The 26,595-nt window shown below is 33.5% G+C and overlaps 1 long non-coding RNA gene across 10 annotated transcripts in view; it reads left to right on the top strand.

Moving 5' to 3' along the window:
- LOC306640661 overlaps positions 1-26,595 on the top strand; it is an 84,692-nt gene that overhangs the window by 29,819 nt on the left and 28,278 nt on the right. For all 10 annotated transcript variants that reach the window (XR_013757846.1, XR_013757847.1, XR_013757848.1 and 7 more), the window contains one exon: positions 278-798. This is a non-coding gene — a long non-coding RNA (uncharacterized lncRNA). The remainder of the gene's footprint in view (positions 1-277; positions 799-26,595) is intronic.

Raw genomic sequence — 26,595 nt, 5'->3', positions numbered from 1 at the left:
ACTTTTTGATTGAGTTATAATAGTGATGCTTAAATTTTGATTTGTACCGTTACACTTGTATTTTTTCATGATATCTATAGAATGAGAAATTTCTGAAAATTTTAAATGTATTCAAAACTAAACGATCTTAAATCTATTCCAAACTTCAATTTGATTTGTTTTATTGTGGTTTTTGGGTGCTTGTTGACTTCTTGTCCTTTTCCCTATATGCCCATTTCTCACGTTAATCAATAGCTGCCTCTTTTCTGATAAATTTTTGTTATGATCTATTCTGCAGAGAAAGAGATGCTGGTTGCAAGTTTTGGAAATCCCTGTTTTTTATGGAACAAAGTTCTGTAAAATTTTCATAAGATTACTTGGCAATAACATACGCTTGTGATGGACCCTAGAAATACTGCTATGTTAGGATTGGGTTCTGATTCCGAAGGTTTTTCAAGAAAGAGTCCTTCTGCCATCAGTACTGGCACACTGGTCAGCAAGAGAGAAATAGAGCTAGAGAATAACACAAAGGAAGAAGAGGACCTTCGCAAGCGGAATCGGGAAAGAAGCATCGAAGCAGGGAAAGATGATGGTTTGACTGATGCACAGCAACAGTTTTCAGTGAAAGAAACAAACTTTTCAGAGGGAAATTTAAAATTGAAAATTGGCCTTCAGGCTAAGAGAACTAAAAAACCTCCAAAGAACTTGGAGAATTATGTATGTCGACCTGCCATAAAAACAACTATCAAGCACCCAAGGAAAACACTTAAAAGTGGGAAGATGACAGATGAAAAGAATGAACACTGTCCTCCAAAACGGGTAAGTGTAATTCCCAGTAATATATGGTCATTGACAAAATTCAGATAGTTTTATTAGTTTTCATTTAATTTACATTATTCCTATTCCAGGAAATTTGATTTTAATCTTTTTAGGTTATTTCAAAATAGTCTGAGAGTCATGTCAAAGATATAATAGTATAACAATGTAATATAACTTATAAAATTATGACATTTAAAATGGAGCATACTCTGATTATTCCTAAAGTTAGTGGGAAAAATACTGGATTTGTAGTCAGGTAACCTAGATTTGAATCTTGCTTTCCTACTAACAGTGTCATTATGGACAAATTAACAGAGGAGAAACTGAACCCAAAGATACTGCTTGGTATACTACTACCCAGGATAGTTGGAAAGGATCAGATCTACTAACAAATGTTGAAAGCTTTTATTAAACAAATTATTTTGTAAAATATTTCTGTTGTTCCTCATAAAGCAGGTTAATATATTAAAAATGTCAGCTGGGTGTGGTGGCACATGACTGAAGTCCCAACTACTCAAGAGACTGAGAGAAAGGATTGCTTCAGTTCATGAATTTGAGACTATCTTGTGCAACATAGTGAGATCCCATCTCAAAAAACAAAAAGAAGAGTCATCCCCCTTCTGCCAGATAACCAATTATACCACTATCTTTTCTTAATTCTGTTCACTTGTCTAATAAAGATATCACACTTGTTGACCACAAGTTTTAGTCCCTTTATACATCATTGTATTTCAGATTGTAGGCACCAGGTATTCCCACATACAGATTTAGATAGTATGCATATGTAAGTAAAACAGACAGAAAGAGTTGACTTAATATTTTGGCTAAGGGAATATTACTATTTGAAGCGATGATTTTTTTTAGTCATTAATTCTTCCCCCCTTTCTTCCCCCCCTTCTTGTGTGTGTGTGTGTGTGTGTGTGTGAGAGAGAGAGAGAGAGAGAGAGAGACAGAGACAGAGACACACACACACTTGGGTCGAACCCAGGGCTTGAACACATTAGTTCAGCACTCTACAGCAGAACTACATCCCCATTCTGAATTAATTCTTTACTGTCATTCATGTACTTTTTACATGTTACCAGAAACTACAAATGCTACAAGCTCTTAGTTCTCCAAATTGCTGTGGCATTCAGAAATTTCTGATAGATCGCTCCTCTCCATAAGAACATGAGATTTAAAATGTTTTATGATTTCTTGATGAAATCATATGAATTAAGTTTGTGGATTATAAGTCAGAAAAAATTGTACCCAGCTCTTGAAAATAAACAGTAGGATAAATCTTAGGTAAATTGATCATCCTGAGCCTTGTTTTCTTCATTTCTGAAATAGAAGTATTATGTTTTAAAATAACATCTTTATCAAGATATAATTCAAATATCATCACAAATTCACCATTTAAATCCAGTGATTTAGTGTATTATGTCATTTTCTAAATTGATGTTAAATGTATGTAATGTGGAATTTATTATTTTAACCATTTTTAAGCCAGGCACTGTGGCACACGCCTGTAATCCCAGTGACTCATGAGGCTGAGGCGGGAGGATTTCGAGCTCCTTTAATCCCCCCGGTACCAAAAAAAAATAAAAATTTATTCTTTTTAGTTTTACAATTCAGTGGCATTAATTACATTCACTGTGTTATTGCAACTATTATTACTATTCCCAAAATTTCTTTATTACCCCAAAACCAAAATTCTGTAACCATTAGCAATAACTCTCTATTTTTTCCCTATCCCCAGCAAAAAGTAATGCCTAGTATGCTTTTTTCACTTATTCAAGCTACCTCATATAAGTGATTATCCAGTACTTGTCCTGTTTTGTTTGGCATATTTTGTGTAACATAATGTCCTCAAGTTTAATCTGTGTAGTATACATATACCAGAACTTAATTCCTTTTTATATTGGAGTAATATCCTGTCATATGAGTACACCACTTTAAAAAAAAAAAAAAAATCATCTATTGGTGGAATCTTGGTTTGTTTCCACCCTTGGCTGTTGTGAATAATACTGCAATGAGCGTTGGTCTGAAAATACCTGCGTGAGTCCCGATTTCAATTCTTTGGATGTGTGCTGTCATCCCTTGGGTGCCCTTAGAAGATTGGGTCCAGGACCCCCATTATACAAAAATCCTTGAATGCTCAAGTCCCTTATATAAGAGTACTATACAAAATATCCTATATACTTTAAATCATCTCTTATTTATAATACCCAATATACCTAATATAGTGTGAATGTTGCGTAAGTAGTTCGTATATAATATTAAGTGAATAATAAGAAAAAATATATGCATGTTCAGTACAGATACATTTATTTCCTGAATATTTTTGATCCAAGGTTGATTGAATTCATTGGTGGTCCAACCTGTGGATACTGAGAGTCAACTGTACTTTGTAAATGGAGTTTATGGATCACATAGTAATTCTGTTTAGATTTTAAGGAAGTTCCAAACTATTTGCCATAGGTGCTTCACTATTCATATTCCCACCAGCAACACATAAGCATTCCAAAATTTCTCCAGCTCCTGTCTTTTATTCCTTCCCTTCTTTCCTTTCTTGCCTTCCTAAAGAGAATATGATACAGTTCACCGTGGTTTTGATTTACATTTCCCTAGGACTAATGATGCTCACATGTTTTCATAGGCTTAGGTCATTTATGGATGTTTTTGGAGAGATGTCTATGCAAATCTTGGACCATTTTTGAGTCGTGTTTGAATTCTTTAATAAAAAATGGATGAAGTCCAATTTGTTTTTTATTATGTATGCTTTTGGTGTATCTTAGAAATAACTGGGCAGATTCAGTGTATTTCCACTTGTGTTTTCTTCTAAGACTTTTGTGGCTTTGGTTTTTATATTTAAGTTTGAGATCTATCTTAAGTTAAATATATGGCTTAAGGTAAAGATCCAACTTGATTCTTTTGACGGTGAATAGTTTTGTTAGCACCTTCATTAAAGATAATAAAATTTCCTGGTTCTGGTTTCTTTGTTTAAAAAAAAAAAAATCCCATGTCCACGTATGTGAGAATTTGTTTCTGGACTCTTCCATTCCATTGGTCAGTCTGTCTTAATGCCAGTACCACCTTGTGGTTTTGTTTTTTTTTCCAGTGCTGGGAATCGAACCCCAGTGCAAGGCAAGCACTCTACTGACTGAGCTATCTCCCCAGCCCACCACCTTGTTTTGATTACTAAAACTTTGCAGTACCTTTTGAAATGAGATGTGAGTCCTCTCAACTTTGTTCTTTTTCAAGATTGTTTAGGCATTTTGAGATTCCTTGAGATTCTGTATGAATTTGTGGTGGTAATGGGGTTCTTTTTATCCAAAAAATGTTGGGATTTTGATACAAATTGCTTGGCATCTGTAGATCCCTTTAAGCAGAAAAACAATTAAACATTGTTACCATTATGACTCATTTTCAAAAATCTGAACAAATCCATCTTGGAATTTCCCCCTTAGGCACTTTGATAGCACTATGTTGTTATAAATGGTAAGCACAACAACCATTTCTCAACCAAAATGAAGAAAACTTTATATTGAATGTGCCTTCAGGTTTACCTCTACCATATTAAGAATAAATTATTTGGGACCGAAGTTGATGCAAGGAAACTTCCAGAAAGTAAATCCCTTATCAGTGCTTTTGATATGTTTGAGGAATATTTTATGCATATAAAGCAAATACATGTCTCACGTATGCATGTTCTTCTTGTATTTAAAAATACAAATAGTAGCATGCTGTACACACTCTTTTACATCTTTTTCTACTTAAATAATTTATTCTGGAGATTTTTCAATACTATAAGAGGGTTTCTTTAGTCATTTGAAATACGGATTGCAAATTTGTTTTCAGTTTGTTATTTGTCTTAGTCATTGCTTACATTATTTAGCCATGTCGAAGTATCTTTTCAAACCTAATTTAATCATAAATCTTCTACTTTTGGAGTAGTCGTACTGGGAATTGAACTCAGGGGCACTCGACCACTAAGCCACATCCCCAGCCCTATTTTGTATTTTATTTAGAGACAGGGTCTCACTGAGTTGCTCAGGGCCTCGCTTTTGCTGAGGCTGGCTTTGAACTTGCAGTTGTCCTGCCTCAGCCCCCCAGGCCACTGGGATTACAGGTGTGCGCCGTCGAGCCGGGAGTTAGAATATATTTCATAGTATTTTGTTTGTCATTTGGGTAGAAGTAGATAGAAATCACCTGATTGTTTTATAAGAAATACGTTTATTATGAATTTTATAATAGGATTTCCTGTTTTTTTTTCTTTCTAAAGGATATAAAAGTTCTCTTTACATTTCTTATAAAATGTTTATATTTGACTTTCTTTCAACTTCTTGTATTTTCTGTGCTATTTCAGAATGGTACATTCCCTAGTAATATTTTAGAAAGTATAAATAATAATATTTACTTACATTTATCACACACTAATTTTTTTTTTTTTTTTAATCACTAATTTAAAAGAAGCAGCAGTGTACATTCCTTTCCAGCATTTAAAGAAAATTCCATTTTGGAGTTTTGCATCATAGCTTGCTATTGTGATCATAGTTTCTTAGCATACTTTGGTAGCGAATGAAAAATAGAAACCTGTTTCCTATTGGAGGTGATTAAAAATTGAAATTTTGATGAGCAGAGCAGGACTGGAGAAATAGATATTTTACTACCATTGCATATTCCTTACATATTAAGTCAAATAGCATTGATACTTGTTGCTAGATTGACTAACATGTTGTCAACTGGTTAGTTTATTTGATGTTACTTTAGTGTAGATATGTACATTTAAAGAACACAATGAATTATAAATAAAATTCATAGCCACAATTTTAACTTGCCTTCCAAAAGGTAAATTTCTGTTTAGAAAAGAAATGTCTAGCTGGGTGTGTTAGTGCACACCTGTAATCCCTGATATTAGGAAGGTGAGGCAGAGGATTTTGAGTTTACAAAGCCAGCCTATACAACATAGCAAGCCCCATATCTTAAAAAAGAAAAAGAAAAGAGGTGTATGCCAGCTTAATAGGTTATTCAAGAAACAGTTCATTGAAAAAGTAATTAAACGAAATAATTTTTTGTGGAGAATTATTAAAACCCCATGAGTTCAATTATTAGATTTAAGACCCCATTGACTTGAGAATTTAATGATGTGTAGAACTGGTAGATAAATGTCTCTCAAGTAAGAAAATAGTGGATGATGATAATCTGCCTTAGATCTTGCTCATGTACATGATTTCCCAGGCAAATTTTAAATTGCTCCAACAAGGTGTTGTTGTTGTTGTTGTTTTTCTTTTTCTTTTTCTTTTGGTACCAGGAATTGAACTTGGGGGCACTCAACCACTAAGCTCCAGCTCCAGCCCTACTTTTCATTTTATTTAGAGACAGCTCCTTGCTTTTGCTGAGGCTGGCTTTGAACTCAACCATTCTCTTGCCTCAGTCTCCCGAGCTCCTGGAATTTAATCATGGGCGTGCACCACTGTGCCAGCAAATTTTAATTATTTTGAAATGGAGTTGTTGAAAAAGATTGGTTTGATATTACCTAGGTTTTTGGCTTTTCTTTCCTTGGCATTTTTGCTACATAATAGTAGCATGGTAGTTTTCTATAGAGTTGTTCCCTTAATTGTACCCTGTGTAAAGTTAGCCAATTTTAGAATAAAGCGTAAACATATGTTGTTCAGATATAATTCAAATACCATAAAATTTACCCTTTAAAAATGTGCAGTTTATTGATTTTTTAGGGTACTTACCATACTGGGCATATACAAAGTTGTGCAATTATCACCACTAATTTCAAACATTTCTAGTATCTTAAGTTTATAATTTTATCGAGTCTTTTATACTTTACATAACTATTAAAAGGACTAATATTTTGCTTTGTAGTTTCACAGAAGAGGGCCTACTTGTTTTTTAATCTATTTTGAACATACTATCTAGTGTAGACTCAGAATTCTTTGATTTATTCATTTTTTTCATAAAAGATTTTAGTGCCTATCCTGTGCCATAAACAGATTATGGAAGGCTGGGGTTGTGGCTCAGTGATAGAGCATTTGCCTAGCCTGTGTGAGACTCTGAGTTCGATTCTCAGCACCATATATAAATAAATAAAAGTAAGAAGTCCATCAACAACTAAAGAAAATACATATATATTTTTTAAAAAAAAAAGTTTATGGAGTAATATGATCACTGCCTTAGCTAGAAATACTTACAGAATGTTTATGGGAATCACAGAATTGTTGGGGAAGGTGGCGAGCAAGAGAATATACAAAGAGAACTTTATAGAGGAACTCACGTTTAAAATTAGGTGTTCATAGCTTTGTTAGAATTTGCTAGAAAGAGATGGAACCTTTGGAACAAAGGATGGTACAATACTTCTCATAGTTTTGTCAGTTTTACTATAAAACTAGAATTTGACTGCCCTTTTAGTGTATATTAGTACTAAGAAAGCGTAAATATTAATACATCTTGGGATGAAGTTTCCTTTATGAATGATTACAAAGTGAATTTTTTTCATTTAAAAAATCTTGTTTAGTGTTGTTTTTAGGAACATAAAATTTTAAAGTAATAATTACATGACTGTACTCATTTTCTTAGGACTTTGGTTTTTAAGGCTACAATCATACTTTATTATATTATTCCTTTCAGAAAGAGGAAAAACTAAAAGCTAATGTTGCTTTTATTTTAAAAGTTTTCTTTTGAGAAATCTGTGATTACTCGTAGTAAGAGCTCAGTCATTTGTAGGTTTAATGTTACATCTTACCAGAAAATACAGTACCTGATTTTTATTTCATAAGCCTGTGCATAGTTAATAGTGAGCTGTCTTTGTCTTCATGCAGGAGTGCAAATCAAGCCAGGGATAATACTGGATCAGATGGGTAGAACATTTGAGGTCCTGGAACTGCCAACAGCAGGTGGCATTAGAGATCAGTTTTAAGAATGAGTTGTAGGTATTTGACTTTAAAGGGGAAAGAGAAGAAAGGTGGATTGTAGGTTCGGGACACAACTGGACTCAGCTTTACCCTTTTCATGGTGTTAATTTGTTTAAAGATTGTGTGTGTATGTGTATATGTATTTCTTAACCTAACCACTTCAAAATCTAGCAGTTAAAAATTCTCTTCCAACCCAAGTGTGGTGATGCATTCCTGTAATCCCAGCAACTGGGGAGGCTGAGGTGGCAGGATCTCAAGTTGCCAGCACAGCCCAGGCAATTTAGCAAGACCCCATCTCAAAATAAAATAAAAAGGGTTGGGGGTGTAGCTCAGTGGTAGAAAACCCTTGGGCTCAATCCTCAGTGCCACAAAAACACACATTAACAAAAAAAGATTCCTCTTCCAGGGCTGGGGGTGAAACTCAGGTGTTAGATCACCTGCACACATAAGGTCCAGAGCTCAATCACCAACACAGCAAAGCAAAACAAAAAAAAATAATAATTTTCTTTCTAGAAGAAAACTTCTAATATCTTCTCTCCACTTCTCCTACCCTCTACCATAAGCTAAAAGGCAGTAAAAGGTGCAGGATGTCTTCCTGGGACTACCCAATAACCTTAGCATATTCATTACAGATAAACATCACTTTGAACTAGCAAATGTCTAATGTCAGTAGTTAAGAGGAGAATATATAGTAAGAGGATGGTAATTTCTATATTAACTATTATTTCTATGGAACCACTTACTATGCAACAATTTTTTTCAGTCTGGATTTATAGTATTTCTAAGATTTTTGTTTCTCCAAAATCTGTTACTTAAATTGAGAAAATTCAGATTATCAAATAAGACAAAATCAACAAATATATCAGAAACGATATTGTTGAAGTGAACTATTAACCAGAACTCACTTGTTAAGCAAAATAGGAACTGAACTATTAAATTCGATCTTTTTTTAACCTCCTATTTTTTAGCAACCAGGTCTTGATTGGTTCTATTATGTATATTTTACCTTCAATTTTGGAAAACATCTCAAAGTATTCAAGCTTAGAGTACAGAGTTTTGTTACTAAGTTAGGCAGTCAGTTTCAGAGATGCATTGGCGCATTTTCACAAAATGCACACATGGCAGTTGTAGATGCTGGAATATTTTCACTGTTTTTAGCCAAGCTGCATTTAATTGTTAACATCCAAGAATGTATGTCAAGACAGGAAGATGATCCTAATAGTTGCAGGGATTGATAACAAGTTTCACAGTAAAAAGAGTGAAACAAGATGAAACCTTCTGAACCCCACCTTTTCATTTTTTCAGCAATTTTGATGGGTGTGATTATCCTGTAGTTCTCTGTTCAGTTATTGATTGCATGGGTAGGGGGCTCCAAAACACTGCTGAAGAAATCACAAGCACATACTGAAAATTATAAGCCAAAAGCAGAGGAGCTTGGTAACTTCTATTTTTATACTCTTTGTTGATTATGATGGTTTAGGCTATTTTGACATTCAGAAATTATTAACGAGAAATTTTCCTAGGCAAAGTGACTGGTTTTTTTTTTTTTGTCTCAACCTCAAGAATTAAATTACATAGGATAAAAGTTACAGAAGTAAATTTAAAGATACTCTATTCCTAAATGAAAAAGAAAAAAGATAATGCAATAGTGAAAGGAAGGGGAAAATCGGGGGAGGAGGGAAACTCAGCAAAAACATCAGTTATACAGCATGTTCTATCACTTATTAATTTGTTAGTCTCTTACTAGTGATAGTTCCTTGGGTCTTATTTTTTAGTTTTGCATTTCATGATCAACACAGAGACCTTTTAATAATAGTTCTCTAAGATTGAAAATAAGATCTGCAAGCATAATTTTTTAGATGTCAGATACCTTTTGAAAGAATTTAACACATGTGAGTGACATCCACTAAAAAGTGGTACCAGATGAACCTAAGTGAAATAGTCTGTGTTTTTGTTTTTTTTAAAAAGCTTTTAATAGCATTTATTGGGTAAGGAAACCGTCTTATTGTTACTGTCAAGGGTATTGTGTTGGTCCCAGTACCTTAAAAAAAAAAAAAAAAAAAAAAAAAAAATTGACTCCTTAACTCTAACCAGAGAATTTGAGAACTTGTTAAGTGCAAGGAAATGGACACATTCTCTAATCTTCCTGTGTTTTGTGGGCAAGATGCCACCTTTGAGCACATTATTTCTTATTTTTTCCTTGTTATTGTTCTTTTTATTATCGGAGTAGTAAATGAGTATTGTGGGTCAGAAAATACAGAAAAAAAAACAGAATATTGGAGAAAAAGTTTCCACTTCATAATCACACCACATAAGGCAGTACTGGTGTGGCTTTTAATTTTATTGTACATATGTTTTACATATTGAAATCTAATTGTGTGTACACCATTTCATCTTTTTTAAAATTTAACATACTTTTAGCATTTCCCACTTTTATACTTCAGTTTTCTAACACAGAAGTATATTCTAATATTTTGAATATTGCTTCACATGAATTATATTGCTAACTAAAATATCCATAAATGTTTAACATTTTAAATCACATAATTAAAGTAGTTCAAAGAATATGAAATGTATGGTATATACATCAGTTGTAGTTTTTATTCCTATGAGAGGTCAAAATAACAAAACAGCTGTAATTCAGGGATTTTCAGACTAAGATACTTTTTCATTCCGCAGTTCCAAATTCATTTGAAATGTTATTGAAAGGTAACAAAATAATTTAGTTTTATTCTGATGAGTTATCAGTAGAAAGGCTGAAAAGTGAAGAACTTCCTGAAAAGTAATATTTTATTTGTGAAATGACTTCCATTCATAGTAGTACTTAATTTTGCACATTTTAGCAGGTCATTATTAGGCAATACAGCAGTGCATTGATTGCCTGGTTCATTTCTCCAAATGGAATGGCATACCCATAAAGAAACAGTTATTTCTCAGTGATTTCTAACTTAATATCACGGCATGATACCTAGCTCCTTTCAGAGTTCTGTGGCTGTTTGTGGATTGGACTGACCATTCTACCTATTTTAGGCTAGAATTCTTTTTCATTAGAGAATCCTTTGCATGGAGTCTGTCCTCAGGAGTGTCTCCTCTTATCAGGATACCACATTCCACGTTTTTGTATTAGTTAGTTTTGTGCCACTATGACCAAATAATCAGATCAGAACACCTTAGAAGAGGAAAATATTTTAGTTCACGGTTTCAGAGGCTCAGTGCATGTTGATCAACTCCTTTGCTCTGGGCCTATGACGCAACAGTATCATGTCAGAGGGCATGATGGAAGAAAACTGCTTAGTTCGTGACAGTGGTAGGGGTGGGGGCAGAAAGAGATAGTTATTAATTCTTATTCCAACTTATACAAAGACCCAGAAGGCAAATCTACATGTACCACTGCTACCTTTCTCCTGTGTTCTTTTTTTGTTTTTTTTTTTGCGGTGCTGGGGATTGAACCCAGGGCCTTGTGCATGCGAGGCAGGCACTCTACCAACTGAGCCATATCCCCAGCCCTCCTGTGTTCTTTTTGACAAAAACTATTCAAGAAAACAGACCTGATGGTATATAGGTACTGCTAAGTCCTGATGTTTTCTTACCTTAATTATTTATTTTGGAGCTAGAGGTATTTGTTGTAGAAAAGAGTACTGGGCACAGTACACATGTTCTCTGTGGCAGCAGCAATTAAACAGTTTCTCCTGGATCTTCACATTTCATTCATCATTCATGTTTTGATAAAGCCCCCCCCACCATTGCATACACAGAACAGCTAAATGGATAGCCATGATATGTCCTAAAGCCTTTCGCACAAAATAATGTGCCACTGTTTTCCCAAAATAACTTCTATTATAAAAGCATATGCTCCCTTAAATAGAAGAGAGAAATCCTTCTGTTGCACTGTGGAGTCTTTACTGGAAATGTACCAGGAAGATTTCAACTATATAATTAGTTTAATTGGGTTCATCCTCAATTCTCATTTTCATTTTGTAGTAGGAACTTCTGTAATCGGTACTGTCTTTTGGTTGAGAGGCTTACTTTCTCTTAGAATGTAGAATGTAAGGAATACCTGTTTGAGTCTATTCTGGGTTATTTTAGTGGTATTCATGATGAAGTATGGGGAATGTGAATATTTCTCATTTCATTGTTGATCTTGCTAACAGAAAAAGTCATTATTGAATCAAATTGTAAGAAGACATAGCTTCCTCATTCCCAGAGAATTAAGCCTATATACTGTCACTTTGATACACTAATTCAAAATGCTGGACTGGGGTTGTGACTCAGTGGGAGACTGATTGCCTAGCTTGAATGGGGCCCTGGGTTCACTTCTCAGCACCACATAAAAATACATAAAAATAAAGCCCATTGGCAACTAAAAAATATTTTTTAAAATGCTGATTTTTTTGACTGTTCATATCTTTTATTTCATTTTAATGTCTGAAAATTACTTCAGAGATATATATAGACTGCTCAATCAATGTACATTTCTGATAAATTCTGAGATAGAGCTCCATGGAAATGAATGAAGATGCAAGGGAGACATCAGACTTAAAGACTTTTATGATAACAAAACCTGGAGGTTTTAGGAAAATTGATTAATAAGAACAGATGTTTGTATATATGATCAGAGATGAAGTTTCCTGCCTGACCTTACTTTGTGTCAGAATCACAATTTTAAGTACACGGCAAGTTAATTTCAGTCTCTACTAGTGAACTTATGCTTACAGTTATTCTATAACTGATTTTATGCTGTGTTCAGTCTCTAAACAGAGGAATGAACAAAACATTCTGATTCCAAATCATTTATAGCCTTTACTATGTCCTGTTGTATGATTCAGTTAAATGATTTATTTTAACTTATTCGTCCTTTCTCTACTCATTTTGCATTCTGTGATATTTGTGCTGGAGATTGAACCCAGGGCCTTGTGCATGCGAGGCAAGCACTCTACCAAATGAGCTATCCCCAACCCGTGATATATTTTTCACTAATGAGGTTCATTCTTTTGTTAGAAGGGGTGAAATGCAGACATCTGTGAACAATCAAAACAGGTTTAATTTGATTTATCATCCTATATTTTCAAGCATGCATTGTTTTACATGTATAAATGCCTGAAGTGCAAGACACAGAAGTAGGATATTTACTGATTTAACTTTTTATACATAGCCGAATACAATTTACAAACAAGTGTCTTAATACATTTTTTTTAAAAGGAACTTTGTAACTTGGACCCAACTCAAAACTTTTTATCAAGTACTGAAAATGATTAGCAGTCTACAGAAACATTTTGGAAAGTAAGCTTATTCAAATTTTAAGCCTTAGAAAATTATATCCATTGAAGATCTATCTTAAAACATTACATTTTGTTAAAGGACTGAGTAGACCTTGTTTTTGGTGTTCTGTTTTTTTCTAACATTTTTGTTTTGTAAAATACTCCTTTCTAGGTCCAGGTCAAAGGTAATTTTTTTTTTTTACATGGGTAAAGATGATTCATTTTGGAGTTTCTTATGACATTTCTGAGTTGACATTTGCTTTTAATTTTCACACAATGTGAAGAATTCTCTAGTAGGAATTTTTCTTGATAGACTCAAATTAAAGAAAATGAAATATTTCATTTAAAGGTTAATGTGTTTAATGTTCGTTAGGCTTACACACTAAAATTCTATGAAGATTAGAATTATATAAATGAACAACTCATTCTTGTATATCTACATTTTAGCAATTATTTGCCTAAACATAAGATAACGTTTACGCAAATGTAATGTACTTTTTATATTTTCGAATTTTTTAAAGCAGCTTTGCTGAGCTGTAATTCCCATAACACATAGTTCACCTGTTTGAAGAATTGATTGAGTTTTTTTGGTATGGTCAGAGTTTTGCAACCATTACCTTAATTAATTTTAGATTTTCATCATATAAGAAAGAAACTCTATACCTATAATAGTTATACATGCTTCCCCACCACTACCCCAGGAAATTACTTATGTACTTTGTCGCCATTTGCCTATTCTGTTGTAATTATATATCCTTTGACACAACTTATTTTCCCCTTTCTCCTAACTCTCAAGCTTCTGATGACTACCATTTCTTCTCTGAGGTAGACTGTTTTAGATTCCATATAGGAATGAAATCATGTAGTATTTGTCTTTCTGTGTCTGGTTTATTTCAATTAACATAATGAACTCCAGGTTTATCCATGACAAGATTTCATCCTTTATATGTATGAATAATACTTTTGTATGTTTTTAATCCATTAGTTTTGACAAATGCTTGATTGTTTCTATTTCTTGGCTGTTGTAAATACTGCTAAAATAAACATGGAAGTATAGATCTCTCTTCAACATATTTCATTTCTTTTGATTATATACTTAGTAGTAGGATTACTGGATCATATGGTAGTTATATTTTTAATATCTTGTGGAACTTGGAAGTATTTTCCATAATAGCCTTCCTAGTTTACATTTTCCCCAATAGTGTATAAGGGCTCCTTTTCTCCACATCTTTGCCAACACACCCTCTTGTATATTTTGATAGTCTGATGATCGTATATAATTCTGGTCATCTCTTAAAGGCCCCTCCCTCCACACACTGTAGTTGGATTAAGTTTCCATCCTTGAACCCTTGGGTGAAACCCTCAACTTTAACCAAATCCTAGCATTTGCCTTTGCTTTTGACGCCATATTAAAAAAAACATTGCTCATACCAACGTCATGGAGCTTTTTCTGATATTTTCTTCTGTAAGTTTTATAGTTTGAATCTTACATTTGTGCCTATAATCCTCTTTTTGAATTTATTTTTGTATATAGTGTGAGAATGGATTCTACATGGTGATGTCCTATTCTTTCAATATCATTTATTGAAGTGAGTCTTTACCCCCTTGTTGGTGCCTTTGTTAAAAATTGGTTGGCTGTAAATACATGGATTCATTTTTGGACTGTTCTATTCCTTTAAAGATCAGAAGAGAAACAAATGAAAAAGAGACTAGAAAAACAACTAAAAAATCAACAAAACAAGGAGTTGGATTTTTTGGAAAGATAAAATTGTCAGACTTTTGCTAGACTAAAAAAAAGATGATTTCAATAAAATCACAGGTACAAAAGGACACTGCAACCACAGAAATACAAAGATAATGTACTCAGTATTTGTATTGTCATTCTGTTTCTTTTACTGTTTGTTATAGTTTTAGAACATGAAATAGCTTTCATAATCATTGCTATTTTAGAATTTCACTTTTACAGTGGTATATGTACCTCAGCTTTTGCAGGGAGTAGGGTGATTACCTGGAATTGAACTCGGGGACGCTTGACCGCTGAGCCATATCCCCAGCCCTCAATTTGTGTTTTATTTAGAGACAGGGTCTCACTGAGTTGCTTAGCACCTCGATTTTGCTGAACCTGACTTTGAACTCACAATCCTCCTGCCTCAGCCTCCTGAGCCACTGGAATTCTAGGCATGTGCCACTGTACCCAGCTTATACCTCAACTTTTTTCAATACAGGATGCCCATTACAAATTTCTGTTGCTGGCCATGGTAATCATATTGTAATTGGTAGAAGACTATTTTTTGAAGTTTATTTTTCACAAATTTTATGATACCAGAAATGGCATGTAGAAGGAGGATTTCGTCGTTTGACTTGCCTGAACTGACACCTAATCTTTTGTTAAATATCTGCTTTTAAGAATGAATTCATGTGATTTTTTTAAAATAACTATTTGAAAATATTTTTATAACTTTTATTCTTTTGGATCTCTCTGTAGGTTATCCTTTAAAATCTGTTTATAGAACTCTCATTTGTTTTTTTTCTTAATTATCCTGCACTTCTTGGCAGTCACATATAATAATAATCGTATGGTAACCTCTGAAATCCTATTCTTGAAGTTATGTTTCTTTTGCAACCTCGTGAGTTTGAACATTTTTTTCTCATTCTTCTGCTGTTTAAAATTTCTGATGGGATTCTCTGTTCACATCTTTGCTAATGTTTGTGTTGCAATATTCACACTTGCTTGTTACTTTTTAAAGTTGTTTATCAGTCTTTGTATATTTTTGTTATCTTAAAAATCACACCATTCACTTATGAATTAAAAATTTACCTACATTTCATTTCAAGCCCACTCAAGGTGAGAATTTGGAATTAGGAATCTTCAGGCTTTATCATCTCATAAAGTATATACTGAGGTGAATTCAGAATTAAAAAGGAAAAGACAAAAAAGTGATTTATCATAAGCAGTAACAGCACATACAACTAAGTGGGATTAAACTCTTAAGAACTTCATATAACATAATTGTTGGATAAAATACAGTAATTTTATTTGAAATTATTTAAAAAAACTTGAAGGAATAATAAACCAGGTAACAGTAAACCTATTTTTTTTTTTTTAATTAGCAGGTAGATTTTTTAATTTTTTGTTCATTTGTTTTCGCAGGGGGTACTGAGGATTGAACCCAGGGGCACTTAACCACTGAGCCACATTCCTAAGCCTGACTGGTAGATTCTCAAAAGAAGACAAATATATTCTAGAAATGAAAACTATTATTTCCTTGATGAATAATACATGCATTGATATTTAAAACCTCAGTTACTAATCCATCCAGTTTAGAACAGCTGTGAAGAGAAAATTGAACTGGAAAAAAGCATTAAGAAAATTGCTTGAAATGTAGCAGAGCTAGGGATGTCAAATATGGTAAAAAGAATAAGAGAAGGGATGGGGCTGTAGCTCAGTGGCAGAGCACTTGGTCTAAGCATGTGTGCGGCACTGGGTTCAATCCTCAGCACCACATAAAAATAATAAAATAAAGACATTCTATACATCTACAAGTACAAAAAATTTTAAAATAAGAATAGGAGAAGTTAAAGGATAGTAAAAGGTGGTCTAATGTATACTTACTAGAATCCTGAATCAGGGAGAATTGAGGAGATATAATATTTTAAACAGTATTCCTGTAATTCATAAAAAATAATTTTCCAGAACTGATGATTCAGGGAGGACAAGTTCTGAGAAGGCTTGACAAAACTTATCTCCACCTTGATACATATTAATACATTTTTAGGATGTCAAAGAGAAAAGCAAAAACTTAAAAGCATTCACATGAGAATTAGACAAAAGAATGGCACTAAAATAATATGAGGCTTTTTAACAAACTAAAGAAAAGTTAGGAAATGAAAAACTTATCTTCAAAGTGTCGAGAGAAAATACTTGTCAGTTCATAACAGAACTTCCCAAACTGACATTTTGCAGAATAAATTGCAGATGTAGCATGTATGTTCTTTCCTTGTTTTGCTGTGAATTATAAAAGCAGTCACCTCTGTAAATACAAAGGATGAAGCAACAATATGAGATCATAGAAAACAAAATGAGACATCTCAAGGCACTGAAACGTGAATTAATATCCTACAAGAAAAGTAGGAGGGAGTGCTGGGGAGATAGCTCAGTCGGTAGAGTGCTTGCCTTGCAAGCCCCAGCACCACAAAAAAAAAAAAAAAAAAAAAAAGTAGGAGGGAGTAAGTCTCATTGGGGGTGAAGACTTCAGTATATTAATTTTGGGGTAGTGGTGTTATTAGTTATTGTTCAGTTTTTAACAGATGGTTATAAAATTTGAACTAATTATTATAGATAAAAATGAATAATCTCTGAGCCCACTGCAGTTAAACTAGAAATTAATAAAAACACACCAAAATGTCCTTATTGTCTAGAAATGTCCAAAACTTCAGAAATTCTAGAAAATAAATCTTGGTTTTAGGTAAAATAATGTTTGTTAAATATCAGTGAAATATAGTGAATCTATCATTCAACAAAATAATCCTACAAAAAGAGAGCAAAATAATCCTGTGAAAAGGAGACTGAAAAATCGAAGGTACAAGTGAACTAGAAAACGAAACCAGCTACCGAAATACTGGTTCTTTATGGAGAAATGAACATATAATTTTATTTAGTAAGTGTAATCCATAAATTAAGAAAAATGAGGGAAAATAAGAATATATTACAATAAGTGGTGCTAAAATAACTCCAGAAACAGAATTGAAAAGAAAGTTGTGAGAAATTTATGTGCAGATAAATATAAAAGCCTAGGTGAAACTGATTTTTTAAAAGAATATTTACTAAATATGAGTTTAGAAACCATAGAAAATATTTAACTGCCTAGTCATCATAAGTGTAATAGAGAAGTCTCACAAGAGCCTGTTGCCCAAAATCTCTGGTCTGAGTGACTTTAATTCTGCAAAACTTCAAGACATAGATAATTGCAAAGTTACCTAAATGTTTTCAGAGGATAAGAAAGCTTAATATTAATCCTGTAACCCTACAAAGATAAAACCAAAAATAGAAACTAAAAAATAATCTTACTTGAGTAAGCCCTTTTTGTATACTTGAATTATTTAGAAGTATATTAGCACTGCTAGTTAATTACAACACTGTTCAAAAATGAATATCTGTAATTTTTACTGATAAAATTTGATCTTTTATACTGAACATTCTGTAGGTTCTATTGGTTACTTCACTTTATTCGTTTTTTTGGGTACTGGAGATTGAACTCAGGGGCACTCAGCCACTGAACCACATCGCCAGCCTTATTTTGTATAGAGACAGGGTCTCACTAAGTTGCTTGCGCCTGGCTCACTTTATTCTTAAAGTTACATATCAGCCCTTGTAACTATTAAATATTTAAATGTTAAAGGAAAGTCATTTGCCTGTTTTAGCAAAAAGACTTAAGCATACCCTAACCTAATTTGGCAAGGTATGGAATAGATTTACTTGAATAAGATGAGTGAATATTATCAGTACTAATATCTTATGATTTTGTCCTACATAGTTTTGCAAGGTGTCATCCTTAGGAATGGACTTGGTGAAGAGCCTAATGGATCTATAGTAGTTGGTTTTCTTTCCTTTGCTTCATTGGAGATTGTCTATAACTACAAGTGAATCTACCTCAAATAATACGTTGTTGTTTTTTAAATGCTGTGTATTATTATGAATTGTCTCCCTCCCCCAGAAATCCAAAGGAATACAATGTTAATAAATATATTATGAAGTATATTACTATAGTTAATTATACTAATAGCTAGAAAAGTCAAGAAGTTGATGATACCTTAGTATTTCATGTATGTTAAAAATACAAATGAGTGTGTTTTTACATGTACTACACTCATGTATGTATGTATAATGCTTAATGATGAGACCAGTAGCATTCTTATTAAACATCTAGATGAAGAAGAGAATGTTTATTGTCACCATGTATTTAATGTTACTGAGGTACTATTGTTAATAAAATTAGAGATGTTAGATATAAACTAAAAGTAATTGTTATTTGTAAATTGTACTCTTATATTCTTTGTACCCAAAGGGAATCAGTCAAAAAATTTAATAAACTGATTAACTAATAGAATAATGAATGCTAAATCACTAACCTTTATATGTATTCAAACAACTGGAAATTAAAATGCAAGAAAGAATTCTTTATAAAAGAAATAGCTGGGATTAAACTTAGCTAAGTCTTAAGGGTTTATTATAAAGAAAGTTTCCAACACTACTAAAACTTGAACAAACAGGAAAATCTCAAATGTTTTTGAGTAAGATACCATCGTGAATACATTAATTCTTCCAAAGCTTACCTGTGAATTTTTTTTAAATCTTTTTAAAAACATGTTTATTAGTTATTGATGGACCTTTATTTTATATGTGGTGATGAGAATCCAACCCAGTGCCTCACACCTACTAGGCAAGTGCTCTGTCACTGAACCACAACCCCAGCCCCTGAAATTTTTATTGTGCTAAATAAACATAAAATTTGCCTTTCTAAGTATTTCTAATTATGTAGTTTAGTAGCTGTAAGTAATTGGCATTTTGTATCATCACCACCACCATCCATCACCTAGACCTTTCATCTTCCCCAACTGAAATTCTGTTTCCCTTTAAAAAGGACTCCCTGGGGCTGGGGAGATAGCTCAGTTGGTAGAGTGCTTGCTTGCAAGCGCAAGGTCCTGGGTTTAATCCCCAGCACCACCAAAAAAATAAATAAATAAAAAGGACTCCCCTTTCTCTGCTCGCAGGTGCTCCTGACAACCACTTTTCCATTTTCTGGCTCTTATGAATTTTATTGCTGTAGTTTTCTCATATGTAAGTAGAAGCAGACAGTATTTATCCTTTTGTGACTGTCCTGACAGTCTCACTTAGCCTGTCTCCAAAGGTTATCCATGTTGTAGTGTTTATCAGAATTTCCTTCCTTTATGGTTGAATAATAGTACATTTGTATTTATACACATTAATTTTTTTTCTCTTTTCACATTTTTTATTGGTATATCATAGTTGTACATAACGATAGAATTTGTTATTACATATTCATACATGCACACAATATAACAATATAATTTGACCAATATCACTCCTCAGCACTTTGATCTTCCTTCCTCACCTCCACATTGTATTTTTGTATTCTTCCATAGATAGATACTTGAATTGCAAACCCAGTCACCTACATAATTTTGTAAACCCTTTCTTGCACTTACCACCTTTTTAATTTTTTTAATACTTAAAATTTTTACAATACTAGGGTTTGAACCCATTGGCACTCTACCACTGAGCCACATCCCCAGCTCCTTTTTGTTCTGTATTTTGAGGCAGGGTTTTGCTAAGATGTGGTCAGAGACTGTCTTTGAACTTGAGATCCTCATGCCTCTGCCTCTCAATTAGCTGGGATTCCAAGTGTGTGCCTCTATGCCTTGCAGCAGTTACTGCCTTCTAACAAATACTGTTGTTTAAATTTTTCTTTATTGTCTTTCCTCCTGTTTTATAAGCTCTGTGAGAACAGGGAGTTTTGTGTTTATTGTTCCTTGATAAAATCTACAACAGTGAGTACGCATCCAGTAAATATTTGTTGAATGAATGATCAGGTCACATACCTATTGTGCATAAAACCTTCCAATAATTTCACCTCTTCTGGACTAAAAAATAGTTGGTCCCCCTACTCCCTGCGGCAGTACCCTTCCCTTGCTTTCTCAACTCCAGCAATCCTGGATTCTTTATAGTTCTTTGAACAAATCAGATACGCTCCTGCCTTAGGGCCTCTTTTTGATATTATTCTTTTTCCAGATGACTACATTGATTGCCCTTTTACTTCCTTTGTGTACTTACACATATGTAATCTGAGTTCTTAGTCAAAACAAAGCTAACCTCAGCAATGGCAAGGTGCTAAGCAATTCAGTGAGACCCTGTCTCTATATAAAATAGAAAATAAGGCTGGGGATGTGGCTCTGTGGTCACGTGCCCCTGAGTTCAATCCCCAGTTCCAAAAAACAAACAAACAAAATTTCTTGACAACTTATTTTCACATTGTAAAATGTGAAATCCTCATTTCTTTCCTCCTTCCATGCTCTAATTTTCTGCATAGCATATTTTATCATTTGATGCATTGAATATGTTACATGTTTACTCTTGTGAATTAGAAAGCAAACTCCATGGAGGACAGGACTTTTGGTTGGTTCGTTTTTCTACATCTGTTCTCAGCATTTAAGGAATAGACAATTAATAAAAATGAATTAACGTTGAAGTAAGAATTCAAGATTACAAAGTAAAACAAATAGTGTCTTGGTTACAACCATTTTAAAATTAAAAAAGATGACAGAAAGCAGTTTATTAGTAAAAGTGATAGCAGAATCTTTGAAATATTTAGGAATAAATTTAACAGCAGATGTTTAGGATTTATATAGATAAGATTGTGACTATCCAGTGATACTTACCTGAAAGCCTTATTAGATTATTTACCTTGTTGACTTGTTACTAATGTTGTCCTTTTTTTAAAAAATTATGTTAGCATAGAATATTAAAGTAATTTTCAATCTTTTAAAACTTCAATCAGAGGGATAGAGATGTAGTTCAGTGATAGAGCAGTTGCCTAGCATGTGAGAGGAGCTTGATTCCATTCCCAAATGTGGGGCACTTAAGTCAGAAATCAGGTAAAACTAGAAGTATACATATGCAAAAATATATTGGGAGGCAGATAAAAATCTTCTCAAATTAGTGATGATATTTGCATAATACTGTGAGTACAAAAGAATTTCTAAATTGTTTCCTTTAAATAGGTGAATTTTGTAGTTTATGAGTTATAACTCAGTAATGATTTTGTAATTCAAATAGGGAATATCTATAAAAATACAAAAAGAATAAAAGTTTTTTCAAGTGTTAAAACATTATAAAGTTGTAGAGACAATATATTGTAATAGTGACTCAGGAATAATAAAACACAACAAAAGTGCTCAGAGAAAGATACGAATACAAGAAAAGTATATAATAAGTACATGAAATAAGTAATGAAAATACCTTTAGAATATTTGGCAAACCTTTTGGGGAATAAGCTGTTACAAACTCCCTAAGTATTATATTTTTTAAAAATCAAGATAGATAGATATATTAAGTAACAAAGCAAGAAAAACCATAAAAGTAATAATTGAAAATATAGTAGAGGTAGTCACCTTTAAAAGGACATGATCTTTCTAAGCATAAGGATGAAAATAAAAAGCTAAATGAACTATTTTATTTAATTTAATGTTTATAAAATTAGTTATGAAATCAGACTTGGTTTGAAAATTCACCGAATAACAGTGAGAATGTTAGCTAATACCTAAATTTTCTACTTATTAAATGAGAATGAATATAGTAATTGCATCATGGTGGGTATGAGGATTAAATGACAGACACTACTGCAAGATAGTTAGTAACTGTTCTTCCTAAGTATTTGAATACATAAAATATGTTAACTTCTTCACGAACAATACCAGGAGATGAAAGACAGTTAACTTGATAAATTGGTAAAAGTATTGTAACACTCAAGAAACTAAGGACTATTACCCTTGGGTTCTGTGGATTCAACCAACAACAGATTGAAAATACCATCCCCCACACACACCCATGCACACATACAGATCCAGGAAAGTCCTGGATTTGCTGTATACCTGTGCTACACTGAATTCAGATGAAGATATGTTTATATATTACCTGGGATAGCCTCCTACCGTTTTATAGATCCTCCACCTCTCTCCATCCTTGTTTGAGAATTGATTACCTTGTTTCTCATGTGTGTACTGTGTAGTTAGGCCTCCTAACTACATATGGTTGCATCTATACTGAACATGAACAGACTTTTTTCTTATCATTATTCCCTAAGCAATACAGTGTAATTACTATTTATATATAATTTATGTTGTTAGGTATTGTACCTAACAGGTGATTTAAAGGATGTAAGAAAATGAATAGGTTATATGCAAATACCATTTTATGTAACAGACTTGAGCACCTGAGGATTTGGGTATTTTCAGTGGGCTTTCAGAAGCCAGTCACCCCTTGACTACCAATAGAAAGCCATTTCTAAAATACTGAGACTCTTCCAAGCTCAAATTTTAAAATTTCAATTTAGAAAAATAATGTGGATCAAGACCTTGAACAGCCATTTTACTGCTGAAGAAATGCAGATTGTCAGCAGAATCATGAAACAAGATGAAATTTAAATAGATGTGTAAAATAGTGTTTCTGTCATTTGTGAAACCTGATAATGGAAATAAAGATCTTTATTGTATGTAGCTGTCCAGAATGTATAGCTGATATACGTGTATCCCTTCAGCCCAGCAATTTCACCTTTACAAATTTGTCTTAAACAATTAGCCAGACGCTGTCTTAAAAGAATTAAAAGGACTGGGACTGGGGATATAGCTTAGTTTGTAGAGTGCTTGCCTGTCAAGCACAAGGCCCTGAGTTCAATCCCTAGCATCACACACACACACACACACACACACGAAAAAAGTTAAAAGAGCTGTGTAAACTCAGCCCTAGTACCAATAAATTAATTAATTAATTAATCGTGAAGGAAGTAATTGGACGTGTATGCAAAGATGTATGTGGTTGGATATCATCATACTATTTATTGAAGCAGAAAAGAACAAAGTAAGTTCCTAGTAGACGGTTGATTGTATGGATTAATGGACTATTATGAGAACATTTGATTTATAATCTGTTCATTTATTTGCACATAACTGTATCTTCGTTGTATTGTATTGCCCGCCCTGCCCTATTTTTCCTTCTCTTTAAACTATATTGGAACATTATAGATTCACAGGAAATTGCAAAAGTAGCAGAGAGGTTCCATGTATACGTCACTCAGCTTCCCTTAATGGTAAAATCTTAACTAATTATAGGACAACAAAATTAAAAAATATACACTGATACAATCCACAGACCTTATTCAAATTTTGCCAGGTTTACATCTAGCTCTGCCTGTATGTTTAATACAATTTTGTCACATACAGATTTATGTGACCACCACAAGTAAGATACAGAACTGTTTCTACCACAACATTTGGCCCCCTTTTTTTTATAGGAGAGTGTATATGCATATCATTTGGGGTATGTAATTCATCTTCTTGTCTCAACCTCACGAGCCCCTGGGATTACAGGCATGTGCCACTGAGCCTGGCCCTCCACTGGGAATTTAACCCACGACCCCCAACATGCTACTCTACCACTGAGTTAACAATGTACTCAACTCTTTAGGCTGATATTAATTTATCTGAGATAATTTATTTGTGGCGGAAGCAAAAAACCAAATTTGAGCACAGTTTTTATCTGGTTAAGGGATATTTCTATATTCCTTTTAGACAAAATAAAAATTTTAATGTTTTAATATTGAGGTATAACCTTTACATAGAAAAGTTTGCAAATCCAAAGAATGACAACTCACTGAATTTTTGTAGTCCTAGTTTCTACTCACAACCAGCATTCAAATTAAGAAATAGAATATTAGCTGCACCCACTATGGCCTCTCTCGACCATGTTAAAGGTAATCATTTTCTTGACTTTTTCTTTTTTTGCCACCCCCACCACACACCAGTTCTAACCCAAGGATCGTCAACAACTGAGCTACATCCCTAGCACTTGTTCTTTTTCATTGAGTCACTGAGCGGCATCCCAAGGAGTTTTTCTTTTTTACTGAATCAGGGTCTTGCTATGTTGCTCAGGCAGGTGATCCTCCCCTCTCAACTTACCAAGTAGCTGGTTTTATAGGCATATGCTACAACACCTGGCTTGACTTTTACTATCATAAATTCTTAGGTGTATTTGTGAACTTCAGATTAATGGAGTTATGTCATATACACTGTAGTGTTCTGGCTTCTTTCACTTCAGTATTGCTTGTGAGTTTTATTCATGTTAATGCATGTACTCAGTTTGTTTAAACAGTTAAGGGTAACTTGAAAGTGCCATAATTTTGGAGTATAAAAATACTTTCATATTTAAAACAACGAAGTCTTTTAATACTTAAAAAGTTAATAGGGAAGAAAGGGATTCTTTATTTGATAGAATGGAAAGCTAGTGGAAGAGGTTTAAGAATTTCATATTAATACATGTGTTAGGGGAATTCAAGCACCGTGGTGCATACCGGTAGTCTCAGTTACTCAGGAGGCTCAGACTGGAGAATATTACTTGAGTCCAGGAGATAGAGACCAGCCTGGGCACATAGCAAGAACCCTGTCTCTTTAAAAACAAACACACACACACACACACACAGCGTGAATATGAGGTTGCCCAAAAAACCAAGCTTCCTCTTGGCCAGATGTCAAAGTCCAATTGAAGAGATACTTTATTTTGCTTGAATATATTGTGCTTCAATATAGATGCCACATGGAAAGAGGAATATTACAAAGTGACATAATGCTCATAAGAAATGGACTAGAAAGAAGTATAACTGAGGCAAAATAATAAATATTTTGACTGAATTCAAATATTTGAAAAGCTTTTGGGAAGAAGAATAATTATTAGACGTACTTTGTTATTTGAGAAATTGAGTTGTGACAGTTGCAGAAAAATAGCAAAGTGTATTTCACTTTATCTTTACTCTGAGGGAACACCCCTCACCCCCACCAACCCAAGTGCTAGGGATCAAACTCAGGGTCTTGTGCACTAAGCAAGCACTCAACCAACCAACCTACATCCCAGCCTCCAAAACTTTCTCTTCGTGGCTAGCTATTTTTTATATATACCTTTATTTATTTTTATGCAGTGCTGAAGATTAAACACAATGCTTTATACATGCTAAGCAAGTACTCTTACCACTGATTATAACCACACCCCTCAGGATGTAATCTAAATATCATGCTTTAAAGTAATAAAAAATAATAATTTTCTGTATTATGTAACTTGTGTTATAGTTTGATGAGCTTGTTTCCATTATTTTCAGTATTTACAAATTTGGTATCTTTTTCCCTGTAAGTTTTGGACTGCGGATGTAGATTAATGGTAGAGGCCATACCTAGCATAAGACCATGCGTGTGATTCCCAGCACAGATAAAAACAAAATATGTAGCCAGGCACCCAGTGTCATAAACCTATAATCCCAATATCTAGGGCCTTAAGCAACTTAGCAAGACCCTGTCTCAAAATAAATAAAAATGTGACTCAATTGGAATATGACTAAATGGTTAAGCACCCCTGCATTCAATGCCTGGTACCAAATTTGCTTAGGTGAACTTGTTTTCTTTGTCTTCCTAGCCACAAACACTGCATATCTTTACTTTTCTTCAGGTTTTTCATGAATATTTTATATTTAGAAAGAACTATTTATTGGTTGTCCCAAAGTAAAATAGACTATTGTGTGAAGTAGTGAATTCATGTGTAAAGTATATAGTGAGGACTCAAAGTAGATTGCTGTATACAGTAACTTACTTAGAATAAATGGTTTCTCCTTAAGATTTTATCTAAAAACATATTCTAAAGGAAATCAGAATTGTGAAATCACTTTTTCTGGTACTCTCGCATTGAGAGAATTGGTCTGCTTTTCAGGACTATAATTGAGAATGAGTTAAAAGAGTAGAAGTAGGTCAGGATTGCCCCATTTTGGTTTGGAGTCATTGAAGTCAACAGAGGAGGT

The sequence above is a fragment of the Sciurus vulgaris genome (genome assembly GCF_902686455.1).
Source record: "Sciurus vulgaris genome assembly, chromosome: 1".
NCBI classification, from domain to species: Eukaryota; Metazoa; Chordata; class Mammalia; order Rodentia; family Sciuridae; genus Sciurus; species Sciurus vulgaris.
This window is presented reverse-complemented; position numbering and strand designations above follow the sequence as displayed.